A 24,672-nucleotide genomic window follows, 5' to 3' on the forward strand; every position below is an offset into this window, starting at 1 on the left:
CAAAAATGGGCAAAGGGCTTGAATAGACATTTCTCAAAAAAAAAAAAAATGTACAAGCAGTCAATAGGCACATAAAAGATGCCCAACATCACTAATGTTGATCAAACCCATGAGATATCAACTTCATACTTATTAAGATAACTATTATAAAAAAGAAACAGATGATAACAAGTGTTGGGGTGCCTGGGTGGCTCAGTCAGTTAAGCATCTGACTCTTGGTTTCGGCTCACATCATGATCTCACAGCTTGTGAGTTCGAGCCCCACATTGGGCTCTGTGCTGACTATGCAGAGCCTGGTTGGGATTCTCTCTCTCCCTCTCTCTCTGCCCCTTCCCCACTCATTCTCTCTCTCTCTCTCTCTCTCTCTCTCTCTCTCTCTCTCAAAAATAAATATTTAAAAAAAAAAATAAAAGAACAAGTGTTGACAGGATGTGGCAAAATTGAGACTCTTGTACATTGCTGATGGGAATGTAAAATGGTGCAGCCACCATACAAAACTATTTGAAGGTTCTTTGGAAAGTTGAATATAGAATTACCATATGATTCAGCAATTCTATTTCTAGGTACATACCCCAAAGAATTGAAAGTGGGGACTCAAACAGGTTCTTGTAAACCCATGTTCATAGCAGCATTATTCACAATAGTCAAAACACGTAAACAACCCCAGTGTCCATCAACAGATGAGTGGATAAACGAAATGTAATATATACATACAAAGGAATATTATTCAACCTGAAGAAGGAATGAAATTCTGGGATACACTACAACGTAGATAACTTTGAGGACATTATGCTAAGTGAAATAAGCACAATACAAAAGGACAAATATTGGATTATTTCATTTACATGAGATACCTACAATAGTCAAATTCATAAAAGACAATGGAATAGAGGTTACCAGGGGCTAAGGGGAGACGGGAAAGATAATTTATTATTTAATGGCTACAGAAATTTCTGTTTGAGATAATAAAAATGATCTGGAATTGAATAATGCTAATGGTTGCACAACATAGGGACTATACTTAATGTCACAGAATGTATACCTAAAAATTGTTTAAATGATTAGCTTCATGTGAGACATATGATACTGCAGTTTTTTAAAAGTTATACAAAAAAATTCAATCAAAATAATTCACTATATTTACAGAATAAAGAAGAGAATTCATAATCATTTCAATAGATGAAGAAAAACCATTTGATAAAATTCAACACCCATTTGTGATTTTTAAAAAAGTTTTAGCTTACAAGGGATGAAAGGGTACTTAACTAAATATCTTAATTATCTAAAACTACAACAAATGTAATACCTAGCAAATATTGAAAGCCTCCCCCTAAGATTGAGAATAAAATAAGAATGTTCACTATCACTACTTCAAGTCAACATTATTCTGGAATGCCTATAAATGAAGAAAAGGAAATAAAAGTTTTAGAAATTAGAAAAGAGAGATAAACTTGTCATTATTTTAGATAACATGATAATATGCATAGGAAATCTAGAAACATTCTATAATTGAAATTACTAAGTGAACCGCAAGGTCTCTACTTACAAGATGAATATACAAAAATCCTATATACCACCACAAACAATTAGCAAATGAAAGTTTTTAGGTGATAGCATTTATAATATGATTTTAAAAACTGAATACCTAAAAATAAATTTAACAAAATGTGAATGAGACCTGTACACAGAAAACTATATAACATTATTGAGAGAAATTAACAAAAACCTAAGTAAACTGAGGTATATACCATGTACATGGACCCGACATAGATGTTAATTCTTCCCAAATCCATCTATAGACTCAATGTAATCTCAATAAAAATCCTAGCATGAATGTGTGTGTGTGTGTGTGTGTGTGTGTGTGTGTGTTGGCAAAATGATTCTAAAATTTTTATGGAAATACAAAGGGCCAAGAACAGTCAAGGCATGTTAAAAACTGAAGGAAAAAGTTAAAAGACTTGCCTTTCTAGATCATGACATATCAGGCTATAGAAATTAAGACAATGTCATTTTGGCACAAAGATAAATAGAGCAATAGAAGAGCATAGAGACTCCCAAACCTACTCACATCTGTAAGGTGACCAGACTTATGACAAAGGTGATACTACCACATACTAGAAAAAGAGTGGTCTTTTTCCATAAATGATGTACTTTCAATTGGGAACCCAAAAGGTGAAAATCAATTTTGACCCCATACCAGACACAAAATGCTATTCCTAGTAGTTGTAGATTTAAATGTACAATAAAACAGTAGGGCTTCTAGAAGAAAGCATGGGAGAATAACCTTGTAGGTAGAAACAAGCTTAAATGGGACACAAAGAGCAATGTAGTCTAGAGGTAAGAGTGTATATTCCAGACTCAAACCGCTTAAGTTTGAAATCTGATTCTACCCTTGGACAAGTTTTTTGTTTGTTTGTTTATTTTTTAATTCCAGTATAATTAACATACAGCATTATATTAGTTTCAGGTATACAATATAGTGATCCAACAATTCTATATATTATTCAGTGCTCATCATGATAAGTGTACTCTTAATCCCTTTCACCTATTTCCTCCATCCCCCCACCCACCTCCCCTCTGGTAACCACCAGCTTGTTCTCTATAGTTAAGAGTCTATTTTTTGCTTTGTCTCTTTATTTTCTTTGTTCACTTATTTTGTTTCTTAAGTTCCACATGAATGAAATCATATGGTATTTGTCTTTCTCTGATTGACATATTTCATTTAGCATTATACCCTCTAGATCTACCCATGCTGTTGCAAATGGCAAAATTTCATTCTTTTTATGGCTGAGTAATATTTCGTTATGTGTGTGTGTGTGTGTGTACGTAGACATATATATATGTCTATATATATGTCTATATATATATGTCTATATATATGTCTATATATATATGTCTATATATATAGTCTCTCTCTCTCTCTCTCTATATATATATATATGTATATATATATATATATATATATATATATATATATATATAAACACACATACATATACACATACATACCACATTTTCTTTATTCATTCATCTATGGATGGATGCTTGGGCTGCTTCCATACCTTGGCTATTGTAAATAATGCTGCAATAAACGTAGGGGTGCGTATATCTTTTTGACTTAGTGTTTTCATTTTGAGGGGGCAACTACCCAGTAGTGGAATTACTGGGTCATATGGTAATTCTATTTTTAATTTTTTTTCCATACTGTTTTCCACAGTAGCTGTTCCAGTTTGCATTTCCATCAAAAGTGCATAAGGATTCCCCTTTCTCCACATCCTTGCCAACACCTGTTGTTTCTTGTGTTGTTGATTTTAGCCATTCTGACAGGTGTGAGGTGATATCTCATTGTGGTTTTGATTTGCATTTCTCTGATGATTAGTTATGTTGAGCATCTTTTCATGTGTCTGTTGATCATCTGTATGTCTTCTTTGGCGAAATGTCTGTTCATGTCTTTTGCCCATTTTTAATTGAATTGGTTTTTTGGTGTTGAGTTGTAGAAGTTCATTATATGTTTTTGATATTAACCCTTATCAGATATACCATTTGCAAATGTCTTCTCCCATTTGTGGGCTATCTTTCCTTTTAGTGGATGGCTTCCTTTGCTGTGAAAAACCTTTTTATTTTGTTGTAGTCCCAATAGTTTAATTTTGGCTTTGTTTCTCTTGCCAAAGAAGACATCTAGAAAAATGTTTCTACAGCTGATGTCAAAAAAATTACTGCCTATGTTTTCTTGTAGGAGTTTTATGGTTTCAGGCCTCACATTTATGTCTTTAATCCACTTTGAGTTTATTTGAGTGTAAGGTATAAGAAAGTCCGGTTTCATTCTTTTGCATGTAGCTGTCCAATTTTCCCAGTACCATTTGTTCAAGAAACTATCCTTTTCCCATTGCATAGTTTTGACTCTTGGGCAAACTTTTAGCCTTTCCGTGCCGTGGTTTCCTCATTTTTAAAATGAGGATAGCAATAGGCAGAAGACTCGTGTGAAGATCAAATACAGTGATACATGTAAATTGCCCTAGAACAGCGCCTGACACATAGCAAGTGCGTAACAAGAGTTACTATTTTTATCCTTTACATGAATACTAAAAGTACCTCCTCTGAGGGGCAGGTACTTGTTTTTATTTTGTGTAGACACCTTATATACAGCACTCTGATACACAGCACAACTTCACTTGGAGATAACATTTTGGTGGCACTGCTTCACAATCCACAAGCATTTGCTGAACACCTGCCTGCTGTGTACTAGAATCAGGTTGGGGCAGGAGGAGGAAGGTGGGGAAGATGCTTATGCAGGAAGCAGCTGACACATTTCTTCCCAGTTGCAGAAAGCTTCCCATGTATTGGGGCAGGAAGATATAAGCCTGAGAAACTACTGGAGAATGTGACAGCACATAAATGAGGAAGTGCTCGACTTCACAAAGTAGATTAGGAAACATGACAGCATGTTATTGGTGTTAACTACACATACAGATGTGAATGCAGTGAGGAGTTGGGGGAGGGAGAAATCAGAGTCACAGATGAGGCAGTGACACTGAGTCATGAAAAACAGTCATGAATAGTTGCCCTGGAATACAATCTATAAAAGGTGACAACCCCTAATACTGGCGTGATTTGCTCTATTTGCTTAAGAAACACCCAGACCTGGAATTGCTCAGGCAGGGATTACAGGTTTGGACAAGGGAGCTCTGGCAGGGAGAGGAGAGAGGAAGTCATCCTGGGGACACCCACCCACGGCCCTCTCCCCACTGACATCAGCCCTCTCCCAGGGCACTTTGTCAAATGATAACTCTAAGAAGCCCTTTGTATACTGCTATGGCACTGCTGATCCATTTTCAGCAAATAAAAATGTATGCATCTTCTTCTTCCCACTCCTAGCTTCTTATTTAACCAACTTTGGGGGTGAAACCAAATGCTGCTTCTCGCTACTATCCAGAACCCTCCAAAATAAGATGACTAAATCAAAAAGAAATGAATTTTGAGTCCACACTCTGGCTAACCTTGGGAACACAACCCCACATTCATTCTTAACTTCTCCCAGGCTTGCCTGCTTGGTATTCTGACCTCTACCTGATTTAAGCAGTTCAAGTATCAGGTTGTGGATTATCCAAGCCCCATCTCTCTCTCCTTCTCTTGTTTTCATTTTTTGCTCTTCACCACTTATTCTAGAATATCCATTAGAGGATAATGGGTGGGGGGGGGGAGGGGAATGGCAGATTGAAATGCAATTAATTAAATGTCAGGGAGAAGGTAGAAAATATCTGAAGTCAGGGTTTTTACTTTTTTTAATTAGTATTATATTATATGTGGTTGTCCTTTATCCAGCCTCTCTCTTTCCCGATCTTTCTTTAAGTTTTCCTCCTGCCTATCTTAAACCATGAAGGTCATTTGGGCTCAGATGTTGCTTGGTCCTGGATGAGAATAATGGACTATGCAACATCCCGGTTAGACATGCTTTGTGAGAATTTGTTATTGCAGATAATTTCTTTGATTACTGAATTCCAGATGTAATGAAAGAAAAGCACATTTGAACCATTATGTTCCTAGACTGTGAGATCTATACAACTAAAACTTCTTTCAAAAGGAGCAAAATCATCTTCTACCCTCCAAACATGTTCTTCCTCCTTTATTCTAAAAATGTCTCCATTGGTAGCACCAGGCCCTCAGTTGCCTAAACTAGACAACTGGGAATCACCCTTAACTTGTCCCTTCCCCCCCCCCTTCCACCCCAGCCATTACAAGTCCCGTTACATTCACTTGCTGTTCATTTCTGGGTGTCCCTGCCTCCCCTCCTTCTTTAGAGGATCCACCCACATCCTCCTCACCAGTCTTCACCCAATGGCTCCTGTAGTCTGGTACCCTGACCCTTGCCTGTGGTCTCCCCCTCCAATCTGTCTTCTGCACAGAATCATCTATCTCAAATGAGAATATATATTCAATCAACAGCTCGGACAGCCTTAAGGATGAAGGTCAAAGGCCCTAGTGGAGCATGGAAGGGCTCCAGAAAAGCCCCTCTCTCCAGGCTCTTTGCCTACCTTCCCAGATTTGTACTTTCTTTGTAGTTGCCCCTGAGCCCCTTCTGTTTCTCATCTCCACACCTTTCTCACATCAGAAGTCCTCCTTGACCCATTCTCTGCTGTTTGTACCTAAGTCCTTTCTGGTACCCCAGTAACTCCCTTCTCTATGCTAGCTTATAACTACCAGTTTATGTGGCTGTGGCTTCCCACTCTTCAGGGACTGTCTTGCCTCTGCATCACCAACACCTAGCTTGGCACATAGCAGGTACTCAACAAATATTGACTGGATTCATTGGATGGATAGATGCATAGCTAACAGGTATATTTAAATACTTTAGAAGTTAGGTATATAAAACATAACATATGAAAGAATAAAAACAAATATGTTTTTGAAGCTTTTGCATTGCTTTGGATCCAGAGCACAGAACCAGTCCTTTGTTCTTCCCACAAATCAGTGGCATTCAGCCAATGCATTGGATTGCTTTTGCTTCCTGAATAATCAGAGTAAACATCTATTGCATTACTTGTTAAATGCAGGTGCTGAATGCTTTGCCTTTAATCTGCAGAACTATCTTATAAGGTAAGAACTACTGTTATACCTGAGGAAATGGAGGCTTAGTAAAATTAACATGTTAGCTGGTTGATATTGGAAGAACTGGGATTTGGAATCTGACCCCAAAGTTCATGCTCTCCACTACTGTAATTTCTACAGGAGCTAGGGTCAGAAGACCATATATTGGTGAAAAACATGTAGAGTTGAAATTATTCCTGGAAATTCCTTTTCATTAGAAGCCTATACCTCTTTGGCAGGAAGGTCAAGCATGTGTTAAAATTCATAGGCACACGCTCATAATCCAGTTCCTCCAGGAACAAGTCAGGTGCCAGGTCAGTCTTCACTAAAGTCTTATACATATTTGACTTGTCTCCTGGATGATCATTGTAGTACTGGACGCCACGGCTTGATGATTTTTTTCTCCCTCAAATCTTCATGATCCCTGCTATACTGAGCAAGGCCATAATTGTGAACCATGTTGGAGATGGACAGCCCATCTCCCAGGAAGCTCAGTATAGCCAGCTCTTGCCCTAGAGTTGAAACTAACAACCACCAGGCATTCAATGAGGATAATGACTTGTGTGTGGAAGCCATGCTGTATGGGAATAAAAACCACTAGAATCACACTCAGCAAGATGAGTTGTTTTCACTGACGGCAAGGAAGAAAATCCAGTTGTGAGGTATAAATTCCTGTAACCCCATACTGTCTTCCTGTGGGACCTTGGGTTGAATGATAGACCAAACTGTCAGCTCTATTTAAATGTGTGCATATTTGAGTTCATGTAAATTAAATACACAGATGGAATGATTCCATTACATCTGGAACCTCCCATTACCCTGAGGGTCAGAGCATCTGATATGGGCAATGATATCCATCTTTTTGAAGTTTATTTATCTATTTTGACAGAGAGCACAACTGGGGGAGGGGCATTGCAGAGCCTAATGTGGGGCTCAAACTCATGAACCATGAGATCATGACCTGAGCCAAGGTCGAATGCTTAACCAGCTGAGCCACCCAGGTGCCCCAATGATATCCACTTTTATTTTGAGATCTCAGTCTAACTGACCTGCAGTTTTTCCTTTCCTCTGGCCTAAATCTCTTAAGCATGCATCTTAAAATGGTCTCTACTTGCCTTATTCTTCTCAGAGGTGGAGAACTGAAACCTCATCCCCAGAGGATCGAAAGAGGTACCTGCAACTCCTAAAATTTACTCGTGCAGTCTGTATTTCTTTCCTTTGCAATCAGATTAAATCAGATCAGATGTTTACAGTTTCCTTGAACCATAGATGATAGATAAGTAGACAGATAGATAGGTGGTAGATAGATAGATAGATAGAGGCAGAACTGAAAGTATGGGCCAATAAATGCTTTTTAAATTCCTTTGAGAAATTTTAAGGAAGACTTCTGTTTTCTCATAGGAAATTATGATTCAAGCCTTTTTTTTTTTTTTTCTGTTTACACCCAATAAACTATGGCCAAACTCTAACTAAAGTTAAAGGAGGTCAAAAACAAAAGGGGTGAATTAGCATAAAGGAATCATCAACTCTCACAGAACACAAAGACTACAATGTAATCTACTCTATGATATTTTGGGGGAGGTAGACATAGTAGCTTAGCAACACATATTTACTTCCTGTTATAAAAAAAAAAAAATGGGTCCTATAAAGTGAAGAGTTCCTGCATGGTGAATCATATACGCAGCTACAGTATTCCTTACAAAATTATGTGTAGAGCCCTAGGAAATAGGAGAAGGAAAAATGAATGTCAGTAACAGCAACGAGTCCAAAGTTCCTAGCAGAGCCATCCCAGCGCAAATCGAGGTGCTCCTGGTGCTGGTTTTCAATGCCATGGCTCAGCACAGCTCAGGGAGCCTACCCAGTGGCAGAAAGAACTGGCTCCCAGAGGCTCATTTCGTCAGGCCACAGGGCACCAAAGCTAGCAGATAAGCCTCGACCTCCCATCCCACGTACCCTCCAGCTGCATGCTGCATTCTTCAGCCTCCACAGTTTTAAACTCCTGTTTATTTGTTTGCTTTAATTTTGGTAATATGCATTTACATCACATTTACTATCCTAGCCTTTTTTAGTGTGGAGTTCAATAGTGTTCACTACGTTCACAGCGTTGTGCAGCCATCACCACCATCTGTCTGCAGTTGCAGAGCTCTCAAGTTGCAAAACTAAAACCATGACCATAAACGCTCATTCCCCATTCTCTCCCCGCAGCCCCCAGCAACCACCATTCTACTTTCTATGCTATGGATCTGACTTCTCTAGGTACCTCCTAGAAGTAGAACCAGATAGTGTCTGTCCTTTCGTGACTGGCTTATTTCACTTAGCATAATGTCCTCAAGGTTGATCCATGTTGTAGCCTGTGTTGGAATTTCCTTCCTTTTTATGGCTGGTTAATAGTCCACGTGTCATATTGCAGAATATTTGTGTGGAGGAAGGGGTGTAAGAGCCTGGTTAGTAATTTGCCTGCTCCTCTCACCCACCATGGGAATGATGAACTTGATCCCAGGAATATCACTTTGTGTCTATCACTAATGGGGCCACAGAGCATCCAGAAAAAAATCCCCCATCCAATATGTTATGAGACCATGTTAGACTAGGAATTCCAAACTAGGGTCCATAGACCCTTAATGAATCCAGGGATGGACAAGAAGTTTGTGAGCTTCCTGGAACTTGAACCAAAATTGTAGGTCTTTGTTCTTTTTCTGGGTAAAGAGTCCGTAGTTTTCATTTTCTTTTCAAAGGGGTATTTGACCCCCAAATGCTAAGCATCACTGGTCTCAACTGCATTCCATTAAACTGAGAGCTGGAGGAATTGTTATGGTCCCTTCCATCTCGGTGCACAGGTCCACGAGGATGGCGCGTGGTCTTCTCCAATACCTCCAACAATGGAAACTCTCCACTGTACCCTGAACCCCTGGAGCACCTGCTTGTGCAGCCAGCTGTGCTTGGTCTAATTATTCTTCAGAGTATGTAAGAAATTATTTCTGCAATCACAGGAAAAATTTAATGCTCAAAATACTTTCACTAGATTCAATTTCCAACGAATGTGACATGGGAAGTAGAAAAGGCATACGAAGAATGGTCCCTGATCTCAAGGAACATGAACTCAATCATGTGAGAGAGGCAGAGCTTGAACACCACTGGTGAACACTATTCTTGAACTCAGCACCACTTGTGAACAGCACAGAAGCCGGGGGTGCAGTACTGACCTCAATTTGCTAGAGGAAATTTAAGAGAATCACAGTCTGCTCAAAATCATGCTGCCCCAATGGAGGAAACTCCTATCCACGCTACGGTCTAGAAAGAGTCTAGGTTCTGATACAAATAAGCATGTTTTCACTTTCTTCCACAAGTAAAACCACATAACTGACCTCATCATCCTTTAAAATTTGGCCACCAGGAAACTCAGAGTCCTATGGCAGTCTCCACAATGGCAGCTCTGGAAATCCAAACGATGGCCACATATTTGTTTTGTTATCCAGCTTTCTCTCTTTCCCCATACTTGACCTTGAATTTGCGTTTTCTGTGGTCTGGATTCTACTTTTAAATATATATTTCTTCCTTTGTGGTGTGTTTTTGCTGTGCACTGGCCCAGCGCTTTGAATGAGATTTGTTGTCTGTGATACAGGCAATAAATAGGAGCTGGGGTAGAACTAGGAGACATGATTGATGTCTGCCATGCTGGCTATTTTCTGCTTCCCTCCAGGTAGACTCCTCATCCTTCACCCTGCTCTTTTTTTTTTTTTTTTTTTTAATGTTTATTTATTTTTAAGAGAGAGAGAGAGACAGAGTGCAAGCAGAGTGGGGACAGAGAGAGAGGGAGACACAGAATCCAAAGCAGGCTCCAGGCCCTGACCTGTCAGCACAGAGCCCGACACGGGGCTCGAACTCGTGAACCACGACATCGTGACCTGAGCTGCAGTCAGACACTTAACAGACTGAGCCACCTAGGCGCCCATTCAGCATCTTTCTGCCAGGCTGTGGACTGGCAGTGGCTATGTCTTTTACCAAAGTCCCCCGCTCTTATCCGACAGCCTTCTTCTATGCTCATAGCTGTAGCTTTCTTGGGATTTTAATCACTGGTCCCTCCACTTGCTGCTTCAGTGCTAGGAGTGGTAACAGTTCCTCCTTTCTTCTTCTACTGGCCCCAGGGTGTGCCCCACTCCTCACTGGTTCCTTCGAACACTCCCATATCTATGTGGGTACTGCCCCTGCAATCTCCTCAGTTACTCCATTTGAGTGAGAGCTGGGAAGGTGGCTAACTAGTCTAGCAGAATGAGTTGGGGTTCTTGGCATTTCTCCACACACAGTATGTTCCAGTCACATTGATTTCTGTGTATTTCTGTGAAATCCCCAGCTCCTCCTCACCTCTGGATCTTTATACATTCTTTTTTTTTTTTTTTAAGTTTATTTATTTATTTCGAGAGAGAGAGGGAAAGTACAGTGTGGGGAGGGGCAAGAGAGAGAAAGAATCCCAAGCAGACTTTGCACTGTCAGCTCAGAGCCCAATGTGGGGCTTGAACGCACGAACAGAACCATGAGATCATGACCTGAGCCGAAATCAGATGCTTAACCTAAGCCTGAGTCACCCAGACGCCCCTATATCTTTACATATTCTTTTTCTTCCACCTGAAACTCCCTTGTTCCATCTCAGCCTCCTCAATTCTCTTCTATACACTCATGGGGTCTAGATGTTACCATGCAGACTTATCTACTGAGCCATCATTCTTTGTTTCTGAGTCTGTCCCCTCCACTGAGCTGTAAGGGAAGTCTTGTGCCTGAATATCTGTTGTGTTCTAACAGCTGGTGTTTAACAAAAAATGGCTGAATGGATGAATGAATACAAGAGTGAATACAAGGGTTTGGCTTTTCCATTGTGCAGTGCTGCCTCTGGGCTGCATCTTAGGTACTTGCCTGTCTAGGGGCTAGAGCCCAGAGCTGGCCTGGTGCCGCCTAGAGAAGGCAGGAGGTGGGATGGGCTGTGTCCATGAAGGGCACCCAGGGGGGCGTGGTTGAGAGTGACTGAGGGAAGATAAAAGATGAGGAGGGAAGGGAAGGTCACTGTCGGCACCTTACTGAGACTCTTGGGCTTGACCTTAAAATAACTGAAGTCATGGGGCGCCTGGGTGCCTCAGTCAGTTGAGCGTCCAACTTCAGCTCAGCTGCTCTCTCAGCTGCAAAGTGGGGACAGCAATGGTACCCACTGCCTAAGGTCTTTTGAGTATTGTTTCTACATGTAGAATGACAGCCCCACTACCTGGCACATGATACAAGTTTTACTGGTTTCATTTTATTGCTGTGATTTTATACTTAATTTCTAAAGTAACCCACCACAGGGAAATCAGCTAAGATCATAAACAAAATACAGAAGTTCTACTAAATCTGTCCATCATACTCCATTTAAGAAGGGGGGAAAAATCAGACAGGACTTTAAAATGGTACATCACAAACACCATGGGTACTGTTTTACTTTTTTTTTTTTTTTTTAATGTTTATTTTTGAGAGAGTGCAAACAGGGGAGGGGCAGAGAGAGTAGGGCAGAGGATCCGAAGCAAACTCTATGCTGACAGCAGAGAGCCTGATGTGAGACTTGAACTCACAAACCCCAAGATCATGACCTGAGCCAAAGTCAGATGCTCAACTGACTGACCCACCCAGGTGCCCCCTGTTTTATTTTTTTAACAACAAAAGATTATAGGTTTTGAATTCCTACCAGCGTTGGACCTGGGTTCAGCTCTTTTCACACATTATCTTAACTCCTCACAACAAGCCCCAAGTTCAACATAATTTCCCCCACTTTGAAGAAGAAGAAACCAAAGGGAGGCTTATTGGGTTTGCTGAAGGCCCAAAATGACAGAAAAGAGGGTCGGCGCAAAGGTCTGTGCCTGTCCTACAGGGTCACTGTGCCTTCTCAAAGTGACATCTCCAGTGTTTCCAACATTATTTAGATGCAGTTGCTATCAAACACGTGAAACTCAACGGCTCTGTCTGTTAGAAAACGCTTGTGTGTTTATGAAAAGGAATTTGCTGGTTGGTGTAAGTGATGAGCTCCGAAATGCCGACCTACGACATCCATTGCCCTGTCCAGAAACGTATTTTTAATTCTTCCCTGAAAGTTGAACATCTGTCACGTTGGCCTCCTTTACCTGCATAAGCCAGGACTCTGCTGCATGTGGGGCACATTTCAGCCCCCCACTGTTGCTGGCATTGGGTGATCAGCTTGCTGGGGGGCCTCGGGGCCCGAGCCTGTCCCCTGGAACATCTCAAAATTCTTGCCTCCATGTGTAATGTTTGGACCATTCCTGACCACCGTCACCCGGCCTGCACCACATCCTTGACACGTCTGCAGATACTCTGGGCGAGGTGGGGTTGAGCGAAAGAAGTAAAGCCCAGAAGCAATTGAGCAGTAATAGTTTCAGCCGTACACAAGTGCTATTTTGGTAGCTTGGCTTGTACCTGACAAACGAGTAGGAATTCTGAGTGGAAACATAGATGTCTATTAGTATGAGAAGTCAAGAGAGGAGTGGGCCCCTCATAATGCCCACTTCGTTCTCAGCCAGAGTAGGCCATGTCCAAACCCAACTGCCACTTTCATTTAGCTTGTCCTTAAAATGCCCTACAGGAAAATAAAAGACTCATTATGATAACACACAATATAAGGCCTACAACATACACCCGTGGACTGTGATTCATAGCAAACCAGAGAGGTCAACAGAGCTGATATTACTCCGGATGAGGAAACTGAGGCACAGGAGTTAAGTCAATTAGCCAGGGTCATGGAACTAGTGAAATCAAAACTCAAATCCAAGATCTAGTTGGTCTGAACCCAAGTCCAGTGTGTTTTTTCCTTTATCTATCTACTTATCTATCGATCAATAAATACATAAGTAGATAGATGATAGATAGATGGATATAGAGATATAGATATAGATACAGATATTTTGTTAAATTTTTTAAATGTTTACTTATTTTTGATGGAAAGAAAGACAGAGAATGAACAGGAGAGGGGCAGAGAGAGAGGGAGACACAGAATCCAAAGCAGGCTCCAGGCTCTGAGCCGTCAGCACAGAGCCCGACGTGGGGCTTGAATTCACCAACTGCAAGTTCATGACCTGAGCCGAAGTTGGACACTTAACCAAGCCACCAAGGTGCCCCTAGATCTAGATATTTTTGTTACCACAGCCACCAGTGCCAGAAGCAAAGCTTCCCAGAGAAAATTTGGGAAAGTACTAGGACAGGGTGCTAGAGTGAGACAGACTCAAAGACCCCAAGTAGCAACCCTATAAATGGCTGTTTCCATCTGCTTCACTGAGCCTGCCCACCCTGCCTGATGCTGTGGCCTTTGCCTTTTTCTGCTCTGGCAGCCACTGTCCTCGACAGACCCACTGGTGTCAGGGGCCACAGGGCTGCAGGTTGTATTGCCCCAATTCGAGGATGGCTCATCCTCAACACCATAATTGGCCACTTCCTGCTCCTGCCCAGCTTCTCACACGAGGAAGCAAATATCTTTTTCCCCAGTTGACCCAAGAACAAACTGAGGCTCAGAGACAGGAATACTGATTGAGCCCAAGGTCACACGGCTGGTTCATGGCATAGCTGGGAACTATGACCCAACAAAGGCAGCTCTTTGCTTATCTCCAGGTATCACATGAGCACACCCCAGGCCCAGTGCAGGGTAAGGGAGGCCTCGAGGCAGCACAGAGGCGTGGTGCACCGACCTGGGAAAGGGGCCCAGCTTTCCTGGCTTCCAGTCTGGGACTCCTGCCAGGGGGACCATGCCACTCTCCCTCAATAAAACAATCTGGAAGTGGACAGCGGATCTCACTAACACCAGGCAGTCAGGTGTAGGGGTATTTTCCAGATGAATATTAGGGGAAAGGGAGAAAAGAAAAAAAAAAAAAAAAAAAAGAGTTCGGGTTAATGCAGAGATCTATGGCCCAAAATACCAAAAGGGAAAGTACGGTAATTTACAGAGAGCTTAAAAAGAAAACAAAGGAGGGAAAATTGAAACAAAAGCTATCTCACTGACAATCTGCCATTTCCTTTTTTCCAGTTGCTTTTTTTCCCTCTTGGGAAACTGGCATCTGTCTCTCCCATCACCCAGCACATAACATGTAAAGACAGGGCTTGAATCACTAGGTCTAATGAAGCATTAATAGAATGTGACTGTGGAGCCCAGACATCTTCCATCCCCCGAAGTTCACCAGACTGGCTCAACCCACGGCCAGGCGAGGGGAGTCCCACCTGCTTTGGAAGCAATTTATCGACACTCAGTGATTTACACAAGGCCACAAGTTTCCAAACAGTCCCCTTTCCTGAATTTTATTGCCTGGCTCCATATTGTTTGACTAAAAATAATTTACTTTCCACAATATGCCTTTCACTGAGCTCTCGTTTAGCAACAGCAAGGTTAAAATGAGAGCCGAGAGCTTCGCATAAAACAAACAAATAAATAAATGATCCAAAAAGAAGAAAAATCTACCGTAGGTCATTCACCTTTTTTAAAGTTCGAAAGAGAACGACAAAGGTTTCTTGAACTTGCTAAACTGAGCGAGCACTTGAAAGAGGTCTTGTGACAAGGCAGATGGCTTCCACTCTGCCACCAAATGGATGCGTGATTCTCAGTTTTCCTTCTCAATGGCTGTCGATAAAATGGACACACCCTCAGGCAGCATTGGCTATCACACCAACAGCTGGTGTGGTAGGCAGGATTTCTAAGAATGGCTCCTAAGATTCTTCCCCCTGATGCCAGAACGTGCGAACATGACGAAATATCGTATCATGTTATGTTATGTGGCACAGTTGACCTTAAAAAGGGGAGATTATCCAAGTTAGTCAGCATGGTCACATGGGCCCATAAACTCAGAGAATGTTCTGTAGCTAGAGGCAAAGGGGAAGGTAAAAGGACACAGAGGGACTGATGCCCAAGAGGGACCCGATACACCGTCGCTGGCTTGAAGATGCCGGAGACCATATGAGAAGGAAAGTGGGAGACCCTAGTTGCAGAGAGTGGCTGGGCTGACAGTCAGCAAGGAAACAGGACCTCAGTCCTACAACCATAGGGAACTGGATCCTGCCAACAAACTGAAAGGGCTTAGAAGCAGAATCTTCTGGGGTGCCTGGGTGGCTTAGTCGGTTAAGCATGCGACTTTGACTCAGGTTATGATCTCCTGGTTTGTGAGTTGGATCCCTACGTCAGGCTCTCAGCTGACAGCTCAAAGCCTGAAGCCTACTTCGGATTCTGTGTCTCCCTCTCTCTCTCTGCTCCCTCCCCTGCTCACACTCTGTCTCTCTCTCTTTCTCTCTCTCAAAAATAAAAGTAAACATTAAAGAACATTAAAGAAACATAAAAGTAACATTAAAGAAATAAAGAAGCAGAATCTTCTGCAGAGCCTGCAGGCAGGAGCCCAGCCAGCTGACATCTCGACCTGAGCCAATGAGCAAAGCCCAGTTATAAGGAGCCCACTTACACTCCTGACCTACAGGACTTTGGCATAATAAATAGGTTTTGTTTTAAGCCATTACGTTTGTGTTAATTTGTGACGGCAGCAATAGAAAACCTATGCAGTTGGCACCAAAGAATCATGACAACACCCAAAGATTGGGGTGGAAACAAAGAAAAAGAAAAAAAATCAGGGCAGGACTATGGAAAGGAAAGAGCAAAGACGAGATTTTAGGCTAGGACTCTCTGAACGGCCCCTTACTGCCATTTCAAGTTCTGATCTGGTCAACGCAGATCCTCAGAGGACTAACAGGTAACTAGAGAAGTCTCTTCTGATCCCTAAGAAGAGGGTTTTTTCTTTCCAAACAGTGACTTTTTCTGCTCCTAACCAACGAGTACCAGATTTTTATCAGCCAGGAAGCTCTGCCAGGTGTTACATGAAGACAGGAAGGGCTGCAGGGAAATGCCCCCACAGCCGGGCCTTCAGGCAGAGATAGAGTGCCCCGGGCAAAGACAGGAGCCCCACACCTCCAAAATCCTCTCCCCTGGCTCCCTGTCCCTCCAGCCACTAGCTCCTCTCAGTTTAGTCCACAAATGCTTCCTTTTTCTATCAGCTTTCTTCCTTGTCACAATCTTGGCCAGATTCAATTTATTTTCTTAGAGGCAGTCACAATAGTTACAAAATAAATATTATTTGGGGGAAAGGTCATTATTTTAAGTTTATTTCTTTATTTTGAGAGCGGGGGGGGGGGGGGGGGTGGGGAGGGAAAGAGAGAGAAGGAGAAAATCCCAAGCCGGCTCCGGCTGCCAGTGCGGAGCCCCTCGCAGGGCTCGATCCCACCTACCGTCAGATCATGACCTGAACCAAAATCAAGAGTCAGACACCTAAATGACTGAGCCACCGAGGTGCCCCGGAAAAGTCATTTCTGAATTGTACACTCTTCCTATTCAAATCCCATCTTTTCCTTGATGTAGAATCAATCTGAAGTAAAATGAAAGCAAAGGAGGAGGATGGGTGGTTTCAAGAGCCTCATGAAATCTAGAATTTCAGATTCTCTTTCCTATAGTTCATCTAAGGGCTTTTACCTGCTGAGGTCAGCCAAGGACTTACCTTACTCTTCACGTTTATTCAAGCTTTCATTTCACTCCAACAAATATTTATTGAGGGTCTCCTACCTGTGCTAGGCCCAGGTACTAATGGGATTCGCTCACAGCATCGAATCTTGGCACAAATAATTCAAACACAATCGCCAGAGTTGGGACTTTGGGAAGAGTATTACAGAGATCTATAGCCTCAGCATCACTTGCCCCAGGGCAATGGAGGAGTAAAGCCACTAAGAATGCAGGCCACAGGGGATCCCAGCAAACTGCAGAGCACACGTCCCAAACATTAAAGTCATGGCACCACCACTCACTCCACAAACCCTGCTTGCACCTTTTCTCTATGCGCCACTAGCCTATTGGGCCATAAGAGTAACATCGTCCAGAAGTTCACAAGCTGGTAGTGGGCAGTGCGGCTCCACAAAGGTGGCCTTGGAAAAGGAAAGCTGCCTGTGGGGTGCCTGGGTGGCTCAGTCAATTAAGTGTCTGACACTTGATTTCGGTTCAGGTCATGATCTCATGGCTCTTGGCTTTGAGCCCCCATATTGGGCTCTGCACTGACAGCATAGAGCCTGCTTGGGATTCTCTCTCTCCCTCTCTCTCTCTCCCTGCCTTCCCCTCCTCCTCTCTCTTTCTCTCTTTTTCTCTCTCAAAATAAATAAACATTAAAAAAAAAAAACAAAGGGATATTCTCTTTTGAGTAGACTTCACTTGTTTAGAGTAGTTTTAGGTTTTACAGTGGATAACCTTCTAAGTAAGGTAGGGTGTGTATGGTTGCATGTATTTTCAAGTAAGGAAAAGAAGAGTTTTGGCAACAAGCCAGGAAGGCAGTGGCAAGGTAGGAAGACAATAATCTCAAACCGAACTAATATTAAATAAGAGGCCTCAGCAGCACCTTCCATGCGCATATGGCTTCCCTCGTCTTTCACAAGATCATCTCATGTAACGACATGAGGCCGGCAGGAAAGGAGGCTATGAAAATGAAGTAAGGTCAGTGCCCGCTCCGCAGCAGACCCCTGGGAAACCAAGGCTGCTCCTGCCTGCAGTGGAGGATGCTGAGCCCTGCCCTAAGTCACGCAGCAGAAAGGAGCCAAGCCCGCCAGGATCCCAGATCTTCTCTCCCCACACCCACCGCTCTCCTTCAGTCATGCCAGCTCCCACGTCAGTTTCAAGACCCACATGATTCTGGGGCACCTCGGTAGCTCAGTTGGTTAAGTGTCCAACTCTTGAATTCAGCTCAGGTCACGATCTCACCGTTCGTGAGTTCGAGCCTCACATTGGGCTCCACACTGACAACGTGGAGCCCGCTTGGGATTCTTTCTCGCCCCCTCTGTCCCCCTCCCTCGCTAAAGCTCTCTAAATAAATAAATAAACTTAAAAAAAAATAAACAAGACCCACATTATTCTAATCCCATATATTTCATCCCCTGAGGGACATGGGGCACCATCACCTGCAGGAAGCCGCTGCAGACCACACCTCCTTGATGTCCACACAGAAAGCCAGCAGGATGGTCTGTCTAGAGCTAGAGACTGAAGGGCTGTCTCCAGACACTGAAGACAAGCACCAGTGGCCAGAAGGGCATCTCTCTGGATTCTCCTGTTGAATCATCTGGACGAATCATAAACATTCCCAAGGGCTTGTATCTAGAATGGCCTAGAGTTCACCTCTGTGGAGATGTTTTATCCTCTTTCGAGGATGCATTAGAAATGCCCAAGCACATTCAGGGAAGAGAGTGGGAACCTGGCTGCGCTATTCAGAGCCCCCTACAGGCCGCCCAGGACTCTGAGAGCCTCCCCACCCCCTGACCCTGTGTGTCCCGAGCACAGGATGACGCTGCCTCGCTGGACACCTTCCGTCACCCCCGAAGTTCAGGAGGTTCCTGGTGACAGCTCAGGATGCACAGGCCCTAAAATAACTGATTAAGAGGTGGGTGCTATTTCTAAAAAGTACAGCCTGTTCTGTTTCGAATGCCAGGGGAATATGTCATGTTATCTGTTTCCATCGCAAAAGGATGCTTCTCTGGCCTTCAGAGGACCGACTCCCAATGCCTACTTCACTAAGTGGTTCCTGCATAAGTTGAGGCCAGGAATACCAACCAGGTGAAAGGTAGGAGTTTCCCCTTAGATCCCAAGTGAAGGAGATTTGAAAACATTCAATCAAGAGAACAGACATTCCAGGTTGACAGGTTTGCTGTGTGGGAGAAGGGACCGAAACCCTGAAACTCATAGAGCTCCCAAGTGGCCTGAAAGGGTGGAGGACAGAGATTCATTCCCAGGCAAGGAGAGCAGCTCCTTTGCCCTGAAGCATATGACAGGTGCCATCAAGGGAGGGAAAAGTGGCAAAGCCCTTTTGCCACTGGGCCAGAAGTAAGGGTGCAGTGTCCAACCTCAGCCTCGCATGAAGGGGGAAGAACGTGTGTGACCCAAGACCGCCAACCACAGGCTGGAAGTGGTTAAGAACCAACTCGAAGCTCAGGCTGCCTGGGTTTGGATTCTAATTCTGCCACTTGCTAACAGCGGGCCTTGGGCAGGACACCCAAACCGTCCTGCCTCTGCAGAAAGAGGTCAATGTTAATATCTAGTGTGTAGAATTGTTACAGGGACAGGGGCGCCTGGGTGGTGCAGTCGGTTAAGCGTCCGACTTCAGCCAGGTCACGATCTCGCGGTCCGTGAGTTCAAGCCCCGCGTCAGGCTCTGGGCTGATGGCTCGGAGCCTGGAGCCTGTTTCCGATTCTGTGTCTCCCTCTCTCTCTGCCCCTCCCCCGTTCATGCTCTGTCTCTCTCTGTCCCAAAAATAAATAAAAAACGTTGAAAAAAAAAATTTTAAAAAAAAAGAATTGTTACAGGGACAAAATGAGTCAATGTTAACATTTTAAACCTTTTTTAAAGGGCTGACACATTAAAAGTACATGTGTTTTAACATAAATGTAAAAGTTAGACTGCTATCCTGACTCCAGAAGGATTTTCATCTAACCACCACATACTGCTGCATTTCTGTGTCCATAAATCCCCAGCATCAGAAATCTATTCACGAACCGACTCTTCTAAGCCCCGGGGACTAACAATACAGTGAGTGATGCAGATTTTTAGACGTTTTTTTAAAAATGTAAATAGGGGCGGGGCCCCTGAGTGGCTCAGTTGGTTGAGCATCCAACTTCGGCTCAAGTCATGATCTCACGGTTTGTGAGTTCGAGCCCCACATCGGGCTTGCTGCTGTCAGCTTAGAGCCCGCTTTGGATCCTCTGTCCTGATCTCTCTGCCTCTCCCCTGCTCTCTCACTCTCTCTCTCAAAGATAAATAAACATTTAAAAAAAATTTTTAATGTAAATAGGGGTACCTGGGTGGCTCAGTCCAATAAGCGTCAATTCTTGATTTCAGCTCAGGTCATGATCTCATAGTTCGTGAGATCAAGCCCCAGGTCAGGCTCTGAGCTGACAGCAATCCTCTCTCTCTCTCCCTCTCTCTCTGCCCCTCCCCTGCTCATGCTCTCTCTCTCTCTCTCTCTCAAAATAAATAAATAAACTTAAAAAAAACCTTTTTTTTAATGTAAATAAAACAATGGCAGAGGCTGACCTGTCAATAGAGCTTAGGTCATTTATTCAGAGCCTTCCTATCTATCAAAAGGCAAAAGAATGCCTGTAGTTTGGGGAACTCTCCTAAAAATAAGTTGGATGGGGGAGGGGAGAAAAAGAGTCTTTTTTCTCAATCCCCAAATATTTCAAGCTACATAATAGATTTCAGAAATTATTATAATTGTCAGTCTGCATCTGGAGCAGAAAGAAACTTTCCCTGTGACAATGAAAGGCAGGAACATCCTTGGGTCGAAAAATGTCAAAGGCTCTGCGACCTGTTTCAGTGTTGCAGGGGAAGAATCTTCATTCACGGCAGAATAAAAATGGAGCTTCTCTATGCAGGGACACATTATGAGCCAAATTTCAACTCTGGGCTGTGGGAGGCACCTGTGAAAACAGACTCTCCCACCTGGACCTGCCAAAGCCCGGAGTGTGTGCGGCTGTTGCCATCTCTGGAGAGCGGGAGGGGTGGGGGGAGGTCGCAGGCAGGCCTGGGGGTGAGACTCTGTTCACAAGCTGGGACTGAGAGCGGCTTCACTGGCACTTAGAAACGAGCCCCAAACACAGCGCTGGTTCTGACTACAAAAGTTCCCATCCCCCCACCTTTATTTAGTATTTTGTTTAACTAAATGTTTACAGCTACAAGGATCCCCACCGCAGGAATGCTATCTGCCACCTGCAATGGGGAACTTTTCTAGGATTTGAACGTTATCTGTGCTGGGACACAGTTGTTACCACTTGAAGATATTTAATGACAGAAACAGGAATATGTGTTTTTCTCAAGAGGAACATCTCAGGAACATAAAACCAAACACATATGCGGAGGAAATGCCTGTTGGGCTTCAAGAGGTAAAAATGAATAAGAATTTTTTAAAATCGTGAAGAAGAAAATAACCTTAGGTTTAAAGTAGGTGTGACAAGGCTTTCTTTCCTCATCAGTGAGAACAAAGTAAACAGTAAATAATATTCTTTATCCTGTTTTACACACACTCTTGTGAACACATACACAATGGGAGGCGATTCGTTCCCTCGTTTAGCAAATATCTAGTTGGCACGGGCCATGTTCTAAGTGTTGAGGATCCGTCAATGAACTCCAGGGATATATGGCTGCTCTCCTGGCACTTACCTCTCATGGAGAAAGACAACAAGCAAGTGAAGCCTGTGGAATTTTGGACAGTGCTCAGTGCTCCCGAGGAGATGAAACAGAGAAGTGGGAGAGAACCTTCACCAGCAACCGTACCCTGCTGGAACCCTCAGCTTGGACATCCCAGAGTCTAGAATTGTGAAAAAAAAAAATTCTATTGCTTAAGGCACCTAGTTTGTGGTATTTTGTTATGACAGCCCAAGCAGACTGGAGTTGGACATCAAGGAGGGGGATACTACTCTAACGAATACCTAAAAATGCGGAAGCAGCTTTGGAACTGGGTAATGGGTAGAGGTTAGAGTTTGATGGTGCTTGCCAGAGAAAGCCTAAATTGCCACCAAAGGACTGTTGTGGAAATGTGGATGTTAAAGGCAGTTCTGGTGAGGTCTCAGAAAGAACAGAGGGGAGCTGTAGAGAGAGTCTCCATCTTCTTAGAGAATACAGGAACAGAATGTTGGTAGAAATGACATCACAAGCCTTTCTGGTGAGGTCTCAGGCAGAAGTGAGGCACAGGTTATTGGAAAATAGATCTTTGCCATATGGTGAGAAAGAGCCAGGCTGAATTGTGATTTAGCATTCTATAGAACGTAGAACTTGCCAACAATGAAGTTGGGTATTTAGCTGAGGATATTTCTAAGCAAAGTGCTGAAGGTATGGTGTGGTTTTCTCTTACCACTGAAAGAAAATGAGAACAGAGAAATAAATTGAAGGAATTTTTTTTTTAAGCAAAAAAGAACCAGAACTTGAAGATTTGGAAAATTCTCTGCCTATCCGTACTGAAAAAAAAAAAAAAAAAAAAAATGAGAAGAAAGTGTTCTGAAGAGAACACAAGGGTGTGGTTGAAACATCATTTGATAAGGAGATCAATATGGGTGTGAACCATGAATTTAATCAGCCACCTTGGAAGAAGCCAGAAAGAGATGGGATTATACCAGCAGAAATACTGCCAGGACAAGGGAAAGAAATGAAAGATAAATGAAGGAAGACTGTCAGACTTCTTGGATTCCACAGAACTGGACAAAACTGCTGTTTGGCTTGCAAATGCTCACTATTCTTAAAGAAAAGGGAACAAGGACCCCAAAGGTGATTCAGAGATCATTAGGGCCACCTCCATCTCAGTTTCAAAGGGTGGGGCCACCAACGTGGTTTCAACAGGCTGAGCAGCCACCAGCCAGAGCCGTGGGGATAGGACCCCCACCCAGCAGTGCGACACAAGCAGGGACCCCTCTCTAGGGCCACAGGATGGGCTGGAAGGCACAGTGATGAGCCAAAGAAGAGGATTATTGTGTCTCAAAATCTAATGGAATTTGCCTTGCTGGGTTTTGGTCTTACTTGGGATCTGTCACCTCTTTCTTTCAGATCCCTCCCTTTTGGAAAGGGAATACCTATCCTGTGCTGCCCCACCACTGTATTTTGGAAGCACTTAACTTGTCTGGTTTTGCAGGTGCACAGCTGGAGAGGAATTTGGCCTCAGGATGAATTGTATCTCCAGTCACACCCATACCTGATTGACATGATATTTAGCTGATAGAGACTTTGGGGTTTATAGGTGACGTTGGGATGAGTTAAAAATTAGGGGGTTGTTGGGATGGAAAGAATGTATTTTGCATATAATAAGGGCATGAATTTGGGAGGGGGGGCAGGGGTGGAATGCCATGGCCTGAACTGTGTTCTCCTCAAATTCATGTTGAAACCCTAACCCTCAGCGTAGCCAAATGTGGAGATGGGCCTTTAGGTGGTAATTGAGGTTAAAGGAGTTCGTAAGGGTGGGGTCTTCATCTGATAGGATTAGTGTCCTTATAAGAAGAAATACCAGCGTGCTCTCTCCTTCTGTTTCGTCCTCCCCTTCCCCACTTCTTCCCCTCCTTCTCCCCTTGCTCAAAGGAAAGGCCATGTAAGGCCAAAGCTACCGTCTGCAAGCCAAGAAGGAAAGCGTCACCAAAAACCAAACCCTGCTGGGAACTTGATCTTCCCTTTCAGCCTCTGGAATAAAGAAACTTAATTTCTGTTGTTGAATCCATGCTTTGCTATTTTGTTATGGCAGCCCGAGCCGATTAAGACAGGCCTGCACACAGGAGCATACCTACTAAGTTTGTGGAAAAGCAACATGATCAGTGGGACTCAGAGTGAGAGAGAGGGAAAGTGGTAGAAATGAGGTCAGAGAGGAAACAGGGGTCAGACCATGTGGGGCTTGGAGGGCTCATTTGTCATTCATGAATCTGTAGGGAGTTGTTATAATCCATACGTGATGCTGGGGATATAACAGTGAACAAAATCCTCAGGTAGTAACAAATAATCCCATAAATAAATGTGAATAACATACCAATAAATAAGCTATTTAAAGAAAAATTAGAAGGCCCCTGAAGGTTTATAATAAGGTCACCCAAGCTGGGGGAATCATGGGCGTTGGAGATGTCTCCTTGAGGACAAGACATCCCTGCTGAGATCTGGGGGTTACTAGGATTTAATCAGGGAGGCAGGGATGTAAAGGGGGGAGGAGGATTTCAGGCAGAGGGGAAAGCTTGTGTAAAGGCCTGAAGTATGTGGGACACCAGGGTTTCCAGGAGCTGAAAGGGAGCCAACATGACTACAGAGAGGAGATTAGTGATCCAGGGGCGAGTGGCATAAATAAATCTGGAAGAAAGGCTGAAGAAGATCTAACAGGGCCTTGTAAATTATGCTGAAAGATTTTAAACTTGAGAGCAAGGGGATACCAGGAGGATTTTCAGTTAAAGAGGGACATCATTTTTCCATGTACATTTTCAATGGCAAATGGATTGTGGGAGCAAACATGAAGAAGAGAGCCCTGTTGGGAAGCTCCTGCAGAAGATCCA

General features: G+C 43.3%; 2 long non-coding RNA genes across 2 annotated transcripts in view; one reads left to right on the plus strand and one right to left on the minus strand.

The window, feature by feature from the left end:
* Positions 1–22,303, minus strand: part of LOC131490290 (uncharacterized) — a 57,188-nt gene extending 34,885 nt beyond the window's left edge. Inside the window, exons 1-2 of the long non-coding RNA XR_009251023.1 lie at positions 22,090–22,303; positions 21,821–21,968 (exon numbers count right to left, since the gene is read on the minus strand). This is a non-coding gene — a long non-coding RNA (uncharacterized LOC131490290). The remainder of the gene's footprint in view (positions 1–21,820; positions 21,969–22,089) is intronic.
* Positions 22,304–22,368: 65 nt separating this feature from the next.
* On the plus strand, positions 22,369–23,854 carry LOC131490291 (uncharacterized). The gene is made up of 2 exons (XR_009251024.1): positions 22,369–22,921; positions 23,723–23,854. It is a non-coding gene; the product is annotated as an uncharacterized LOC131490291 (long non-coding RNA).
* The last annotated feature ends 818 nt before the right edge of the window (positions 23,855–24,672 follow it).

Source organism: Neofelis nebulosa, chromosome 11 (genome assembly GCF_028018385.1).
Source record: "Neofelis nebulosa isolate mNeoNeb1 chromosome 11, mNeoNeb1.pri, whole genome shotgun sequence".
In the NCBI taxonomy this organism is placed as follows: domain Eukaryota; kingdom Metazoa; phylum Chordata; class Mammalia; order Carnivora; family Felidae; genus Neofelis; species Neofelis nebulosa.